Source organism: Toxorhynchites rutilus, chromosome 3 (assembly GCF_029784135.1).
Source record: "Toxorhynchites rutilus septentrionalis strain SRP chromosome 3, ASM2978413v1, whole genome shotgun sequence".
NCBI lineage: Eukaryota > Metazoa > Arthropoda > Insecta > Diptera > Culicidae > Toxorhynchites > Toxorhynchites rutilus.
In genome coordinates this window covers 8837096-8845549 of record NC_073746.1, presented here as the reverse complement: position 1 = coordinate 8845549, position 8454 = coordinate 8837096, and the positions used below count along the sequence as shown (strand labels likewise).

The 8454-nt window shown below is 41.1% G+C and overlaps 1 long non-coding RNA gene across 1 annotated transcript; it reads right to left on the bottom strand.

Annotated features, from left to right (window-relative positions):
- Positions 1–1210: 1210 nt before the first annotated feature.
- LOC129780454 (uncharacterized) lies at positions 1211–8001 on the bottom strand. The gene is made up of 3 exons (XR_008743926.1): positions 7890–8001; positions 3025–3234; positions 1211–1448 (listed from the first exon to the last, which is right to left on the bottom strand). It is a non-coding gene; the product is annotated as an uncharacterized LOC129780454 (long non-coding RNA).
- Between the last annotated feature and the right edge of the window lie 453 nt (positions 8002–8454).

Sequence of the window (8454 nt, the reverse complement as noted above, 5' to 3'; positions counted from 1 at the left end):
TTGAGACACACGAAATTAGCGTGTTTTAGTTCGCGAATTTTGATGAATCACCGTCGGGAAAAAGCTAAGCGTGGGGTTGCGTGAATTTTCACCGCTTCACGCCTCACTTGCACCGCCACAACTGGGTACACGGCCCTTAACCGGTGATACCAGCACCCGCCACCAGATGGCATTGGCATGGGCGACAAATATTTAGATAGGTCCCGAAAATGGGAATTCGGACCTGTACCTGGGATCATGAGGGGAATGACCGGGTCGAGAGGTTGATGACCAGGCTTGAAAAGGTATAAAGGGGACTGGAAAAGAAACCTTTGGACGGAACGGTCGAGTTTTAAGAGAAAAAAGGATATTTCGCGCGTGGAAAAAAGGCGATTGTTCGCGCGAATAAGATCAGTGAAAAGATTGGTGAAAAGAAGGAGATCAATCCGGGGTTTAAGAGGATTGAGGAGAAAGGTGCGATCGTGCGTTATCCGCGAGTGCTCGCGGAATTTTCCGGGAATTCGCGATTTCTCGACAGACGACGAATTATTATTATCCCTTCTACAACCGGAACATCGAGTCGTCGCAGCCCAGCTTCCAGGTGAGTGTAGGTTAAGGGAGTGGGTGGTAAGGCAACGTAGTCAAACGCGAGGTTTTTCCCCAAGCAAATAATAAAGCGTATGCCGACCCTGAGGCATTTTTAAAGGGAGTTTCGTGTGTGCCACCGAGCACCGAAACCCGCAATTACACTTTGGCGCCCAACAAAAATTAGTTTCAAAACTATTTGTGCAAGGGAAAAACTCGAGATTCGTTATTGGTTCATACAGAAGTCTCTGGGAAAATTCCCATTATTTCAAGAGCTAGTATTGAGCTATAACATAACAGAACGGTTAGTGGAGACGAGAAGAGTACAATTTTTCGGTTCGGAAAGAGCTTGAGTGAACGCGAAAGATTAATGTGACTACCAACAATCAAGTGATACAAATTCAAACTAGATTTTTACATTTCGAATGGAGTTATTCTAAATGCAAAACGTTCTTAAAAAAGTCAATGTGAGTTCTTCCAAACTATAAAGAAAATTGAAACCAATAACATAAGTACCTGTATTACAATGCTTAAAATCTTTACTTATACTAGTCAAAAATAATATTAATTCAATATTCTATTTTTTTTTTTAATTTACAACAATTTTTAATCTATTTGTAACAGTATTTCATTGATCGTGTTTTTAAATTGTATAATTGTGTATGAAATAAAAGTGTTATCTTTTTAAATTCTGTATTATTCATTGTCCTGGTGTCCTTTTGTGCAAGCAGTCCTCAAAAATGGCGATGTCTCATTTTGTGTCGCAATATCGAGCTATGAATGCCGCTCACTTAACAATAGATGAGTTGGAATATGAACTGAAGATACGCAAGATTCCAGTAAATGGGTCGCGTAATCAACTGGAAAGAACACTGCGAACACACCTGAAAGAAGAAAAAAATCAGAAAGAGGTTTTTTTAGATTTTATTGCGGATTCAGTGATGGGTGAATTAGAGAGCTGTGGGGATAAAATTTACAGTATTAAAAACGCGTTGGAAATTAGGAAAGGGAAAAGAGCGCCAGAGCAGAGCTACAAAACTAGGTTGATTCATATTCTTCTACGAATGGAAAGACTAAAAAGTCAGGCTTGTGGAGAGGAGGATTTGAACTCTCTAGCTGTGATAGCTGGGGAATGTTTGAGCATGTTGAATGGTTATTTCTCAACTTCCTCTCATCTAGCAGAGGTTAGAGAGGCCGAATTGAAGATGATCAATGAAAGTTTGAGACACCAAATCGAAGAAAATAGTTCGAACGATGGACCGGATAATGAAAACACGGATGGAAATAACAATGCTAATCCAAATGAAGAAGTAGAGAGTGATACGAGTGAGGTTGAAATGAACATTGATGAAGAGTTAGATAGGGAAGTAGAAACGGTTGAACGACAAAAAGCTCAGGACGATAATGGAGAGAAATTAGAAGCAGAAAACAAACAGCTCATGGATGTTGTTAGCCAATTGTTACAGCGTATACAACTGTTAGAGTCGAAACAAAATAAAAATCAAGAAGAATATAATCATAAAAATAGTACACACGTCGAGGAACCGGTTAAAGAAAAAAACACAGAAAAACGAGTAAACAATAAACCATCTGATTTTATAGCATGGTTGAAACAGAGAAATAGTTCTTGGCAAAGTTCGAATAATAATGAAAACTATTCCAATCCAGAATCAAGGATTGCAAATGAAAATAATCCACGCGAAAATATTAGAATAGGGGGTCTCCGTAGCCACATTGGTTGCGCGTTCGCTCAGTAAGCGATCGATCGTGAGTTCAAAACTCAGGGCCCTCATTGACCATCTTTGTGTTGTTACAGAATAGCTACGTCCACGCAACAATCATCAGCGATGGAGATCGATCCACGGTCGAAATAAGATCGATTCATCCATACAACTGCTCTGCTCTGCCAGACACATCGGGCTACTGTTCTATAAATAACTCAACAATGATCAATCAACTGTCTCCGCTGTCCGATGGTCCAACTGGATAATGGAAGAACAGAAAGAATACCCTTACGCCTAAATGGCTACTGTGTGAATGTACCATATGTAATGGTATAGAAGGAATACTGGCGAATGGCAACTGTGTAATGTGCTAATTATAGATATGATAACCATGTGACATGTACACGATTAAAATTCGGCTCTGTTACAGCTAAAATGCTAATGAGCCTTAAATAAATAAATGGGATAAAAAAAAATATTAGAATAAATACCCATAGTCACCGTTTACCGGTGCATAAGTGGGCAATTCGATATGATGGGATGGACAATGGAAGAAAGCTGAATGAATTTTTAAAAGAAGTTGAGTTCAACGCGCGTTCAGAAGGATTTACGGAGACTGAATTGTTTCACCATTTGTTCACCCAAAAAGCTAGGTCTTGGTTCATGGAGGTAAATGGAAATAATGAGTTGGGGTCGTGGAAGAATTTGGTTCAGGAAGTAAAGAATGAGTTCTTACCAATTGACATTGATTACGTCTATGAACGACAGGCTAACAATCGAAAGCAAGGTGCTAAAGAAAAGTTCCAGGACTTTTACTTGGACATGGTCCGGATTTTTCGTAGCATGTCCAATCCATGGGATGAGAGACGGAAATTCGACGTCCTTTTCCGAAATACCCGGGACGAGTGCAGAATAGCCATGCTTGCCGCGAATATTACCACTATACCTAAAATGAAAGAATTTGGCAAGAAATTTGATGCAATAAATTGGCAGTATTATCAAAGACGAGAAAATAGATTTGTACATAAAACAGAAGAAATCGAGGAAATGAGGAAGGAAAAGAATTCAAATTATCAAGAAAATAGATTTCAAAAAAGAGAACGGTCTAATAAAGAACAAATTAAGGAAAATGATAATAAACGACAGGATTTTGAGCAGCGTTTCCAGAAAGAGCTTTTGAAACCACAATCGAACTTTAAAGTTCAGGAGAATAAATTTGGTACAAAAAACTATTACAATTCAAGTACGCATCCGAACAATCCTTATAGGACTAAGAGTCCAGTTCCAGGACCAAGTGGAACAAGTGCATTACAAAGGATTGTTCGAGCGTACATCCCGGTGAGGGGAGGGATTTGTTTCAATTGCCATGAAAATGGGCATTATTTCAAAAGTTGCGCTAAGCAAAGGAACGTTTTTTGTGAAGTGTGTGGTTTCCCAGGTTTTATCACAAAGGAGTGCCCTTACTGCCAAGCAAAAAACACCAAACCGACTTCCCAGTGAGGCAACGCAGTCGTCAAACAAACTTTTCAAGTCCTCACAAATCTTCAATAGCTGATCCACCAAAACAGCTAAGACAACATGGCTATTCACAAGTAAGCATGTGTAGAGATCAGAATGCAGAAATAGTAACTGCATTCATTAATGTCAGGGAAGATAACAGACCCTTTGCAAAGGTGGAAATGTTGGGGATATCTGTGATAGGATTATTGGATAGTGGTGCTTCAAGAACAATTTTAGGGATAGGTGGAAGGAAAATAGTTCAAGCATTGAAACTAAAACTGAAACCCACGAATATCAATTTGAAAACAGCTGCGGGCCAGAACTTAGAAGTGATTGGATGCGCTGATGTACCAATCACATTTAATGGAAAAACTAAAATCTTACCGGTATTGTTTGCCCCACAATTAAATAGAAAATGCATTTTGGGCTATGATTTTTGGGAGAAATTTAGAATTGAACCCACGATCAATAGCAGCGAAGTAGGAGAAATTGTTGGACAAGAGGGAGAAAATGCAATAGAAATAAATAATGAACAGCAAAGACAGGTAGAGGATACCAAATCACTATTTCTAACCGCAAAACCTGGTAAGTTTGGGAAAACCAATTACATGACACATAAAATTGAACTCAAAGAAGAGTACCAAAATTCACCACCTGTCCGTAAGAATCCTTATCCTTGGAGTCCCGAAATACAAAGGAAAATACATCGTGCAGTGGACAACATGCTTGAAGAGGGTATTATCGAACCCTCAAGGTCAGACTGGTCATTGCCAGTCGTCCCAGTTAAGAAAAGAAATAGCGAAGAGGTAAGATTGTGCCTCGACGCTAGATCGCTTAACGAGCGGACAAAAAGGGACGCATACCCTCTCCCTCACCAAAACAGGATACTCAGCCAGTTAAAGGGTGTGTCACAACAAATTGCATCACGGAAAAAACGCTGTAGAAATTTAATTTTTAGGAATTATATCTTCAGCTTTCGCTTATAATCAGATAAGATTGTATAGATCACGTTGGACATGCTTCACTGTCAATTTTTCATAAATTTGGAAAAATGTCGTCGAACGAAAAAGAGCGTCGTGAATTAATCCTGTGCACTCATTTCGAGCATCCGGAGTTGTCACATCGGGACATCGGTAAGATGCTGGGAATCGTCCAATCCACGGTCAGCAGAGTACTAAAACGATACTTCGAGAACCTAACCATCGACCGGAAGGTGAAGAACGGCAAAAATGGATGCTCCGTCAGTGAAAAAGATCACAAGCGCGTAGTTAAGCAGTTTAGACGTGATCCGAGAAGTTCGGTCCGGGATGTCGCCAATAAGCTGAATTTGTCAAGTTCATTCGTCCAGCAGTCCAAGCAGCGGTAGGGCCTGCGTACATACAAGGTTCAGAAGGCTCCTAACCACGACGAAAGGCAAAACATGGTGGGGAAGACGCGAGCCCGGAAGCTGTCCACCGAAATGCTGACGAAGCCGCATTGCCTGGTAATGGACGACGAAACCTACGTCAAAGCGGACTTTCGTCAGCTGCCGGGCCTATTGTTCTTCTCCGCAGAGGACAAATTCAGCGTTCCGGAGGAGATTCGCTAGCAGAAACTATCCAAGTTTGCCAAAAAGTACATGGTGTGGCAAGCGATCTGCTCTTGCGGAAAGCGGAGCGCCCCCTTCGTGATGACCGGCACGGTAAACGGACAGGTTTACCTTAAGGAGTGCCTACAGAAGCGCTTACTACCACTATTGAAGCAGCACGAGGGCCCGACCATCTTCTGGCCGGATCTCGCTTCGTGCCACTATTCAAAGGACGTGTTGGAGTGGTACGAAGCCAACGGGGTCACCTTCGTGCCAAAGGAAATGAACCCGCCCAACGCGCCGGAGCTTCGCCCAATAGAGAAATATTGGGCGATTATGAAGCAGGCCCTCCGGAAGAACCCAAAAGTTGTCAAATCGGAGGCAGACTTCAAGAGAAAATGGATTTCTGTTCAAAAAAAAAACTACAACCTGACGTTGTACAGAACCTTATGGACGGGGTAAAGAGGAAGGTGCGAGCATACGGGCTTGGGCTCGAAGTATGAATAAAAAGAAAATGCCAAAAGTTGTTTAATAGTTTTTATTTTACTGTCTAAATTTTTCAAAAGGATCGGTCTACTGGGCGAATTTCTACAGCGTTTTTTCCGTGATGCAATTTGATGCGACACACCCTTTAGGATCATTCAGGATTCTTTCGACAATCGATCTGACTCAAGCTTTTCTGCAGGTGCCTTTAATGGAAGAATCGCGAAAATATACCGCATTCTCAATTCCAGGTAAAGGAATTTGTCTTTTTGTCTATTTGGATGACATTGTAGTGGTCAGCAACACTTTTGATGACCACTTAGCGAAATTAAGGGAGTTGGCCAAACGATTGAAAAATGCTAATTTGTGCATCAATCTGGAGAAATCAAAGTTCTGCTGCCATGAACTGCCATATCTAGGCTACATTTTATCTCGAGACGGTCTTCGACCTAACCCAGATCGAGTCCAAGCGATCTTGGGGTATGAGGTTCCGAATTCCGTGAGATCTCTAAGGCGATTCCTCGGTATGGTAAACTACTACCGCAGGTTTATCGAAAACATTAGTGAACTCACTGTACCTTTGACAAATTTGTTGAAAAATAAGCCAAAAAGGGTACAGTGGAACAGTGCAGCAGAGCAGGCTTTTAACGATATCAAGGAACGTTTGATTTCCGCTCCAGTGATGGTCAATCCCGATTTCACATTACCATTTTGTGTACAGACTGATGCAAGCGACAACGCTCTTGCGGGAGTCCTCACGCAAGTTCAGGATGGTACAGAAAAAGTAATCGCGTATCACTCGGAAAAATTTAAAGGAGCCGAATTGAATTATCATGCAGCGGAAAAAGGAAGGGTTAGCTGCCCTCCGCTGCATTGAAAAATTTAGATGTTACATAGAAGGAACGCATTTCACTCTGGTGACAGATTCTTCAGCGTTGTCTTTCATTATGAAAGCGAAATGGAGATCTTCTTCCCGACTTAGTAGGTGGAGCATAACACTCCAACAGTACGACATGGAAGTGAAGCACCGAAAAGGCAAGGACAATATTGTCCCTGATGCGTTGTCGCGATCAGTCGAAGCTGTAGATGTCGAGAGAAAAGATGGGTGGTATCCAAAATTATTCAAAGCGGTGGAACGTCAACCGGAAAAATATATGGATTTCAAAATCGAAAATGGGAAGCTATTCAAATTTGTGTCCGCGCGGTCGGATTTATTAGATTATAGGTTCGAATGGAAGGAGTGTGTTCCTGATTCGATGCAGCAGCAAATAATGAAACAGGAACATGATGAAAGCATGCACATTGGGTTCGAAAAATGTATTGAAAGGGTTAAGAGAAGATATTACTGGCCTCGAATGAACGCAGACCTAAAACGATATATCGGTTACTGTGAATCGTGTAAAGAAAACAAACATCCAACCATTTCAACCGTCCCGAAAATGGGTAGGCAGCGAATTGCGACTAAACCATTTCAGATTATATGCATGGATTATATCCAGTCACTTCCTCGGAGCAAGAATGGTAATGCACACTTATTAGTCATAATGGACTTATTCTCTAAGTACTGCCATCTTGTTCCGGTGAAGAAAATATCGTCTGGAAGTCTATGTTCCATAGTGGAAAATCAATGGTTCCGAAAGCTATCCGTTCCCCAATATTTAATAACGGATAATGCGACGACTTTTCTGTCTAGAGAATTCCAAGACCTGTTACATAAATATGAGGTGCAACATTGGACAAATTCTCGACACAGGAGTCAAGCCAATCCGGCCGAACGGCTAAATCGTACCATAAATTCCATGATTCGAACATATGTTCGAGAAAATCAGCGTGTATGGGACACCAGAACCGCAGAAATTGAGTTTATTTTGAATAACTCCATTCATGCTTCAACCAAATTCACTCCTCATCGAATAATTCGGAAATCAGTCAGAGAATCGAAAAATTTGAAGAAATTAATAAGAAGATTTATGAGCTAGTTATAGCTAATTTGCGAAAAGCTTATGAGTCAACGAAAGCTTGGTATGATTTGAGGAACAAAAGATACTCACCTACTTTTACTGTGGGTCAACGAGTGTTCAAACGCACTTTTCTTCAATCTTCCGCGGTTAAGGACTTCAATGCGAAGCTAGGACCGATTTATACACCCTGCATCATTATGGCCAGCAAGGGTACTAGTTCCTACGAGGTCTCAGATATGAATGGTAAACCATTGGGCACATTCTCGGCCGCAGATTTGCGAGCGTAGGTAGATCTAAAAAAAATAAATCATAATAATAATAAGAAGTGAACAAAAGGACTCCGGTTCTTGAGAAACGGGAGGTCAAATGAGAGGATGGTATCCATCCCGATAATGCTTCTTTAGGGAGTTTCACCTGAATCCATTCGCTAAATCCCAGATCGAGGATAGAACAGGTTGGCCCATAATAGGGTGTCTGTGGGACAGGGCGTCCGGATAGTCTCAATAAATCCTTCCCGTCTTCCTTTAAAGCTCAAGCTTATGCTCTTTGTCAATTCCTTGCCATCTGATTAAAATATGTTTTTCAATGTCGCTAAATTTGGATTGGAGATGTAGAAAATACATTAAATTAATATTGTAGGTTAGTTATAGTGTGA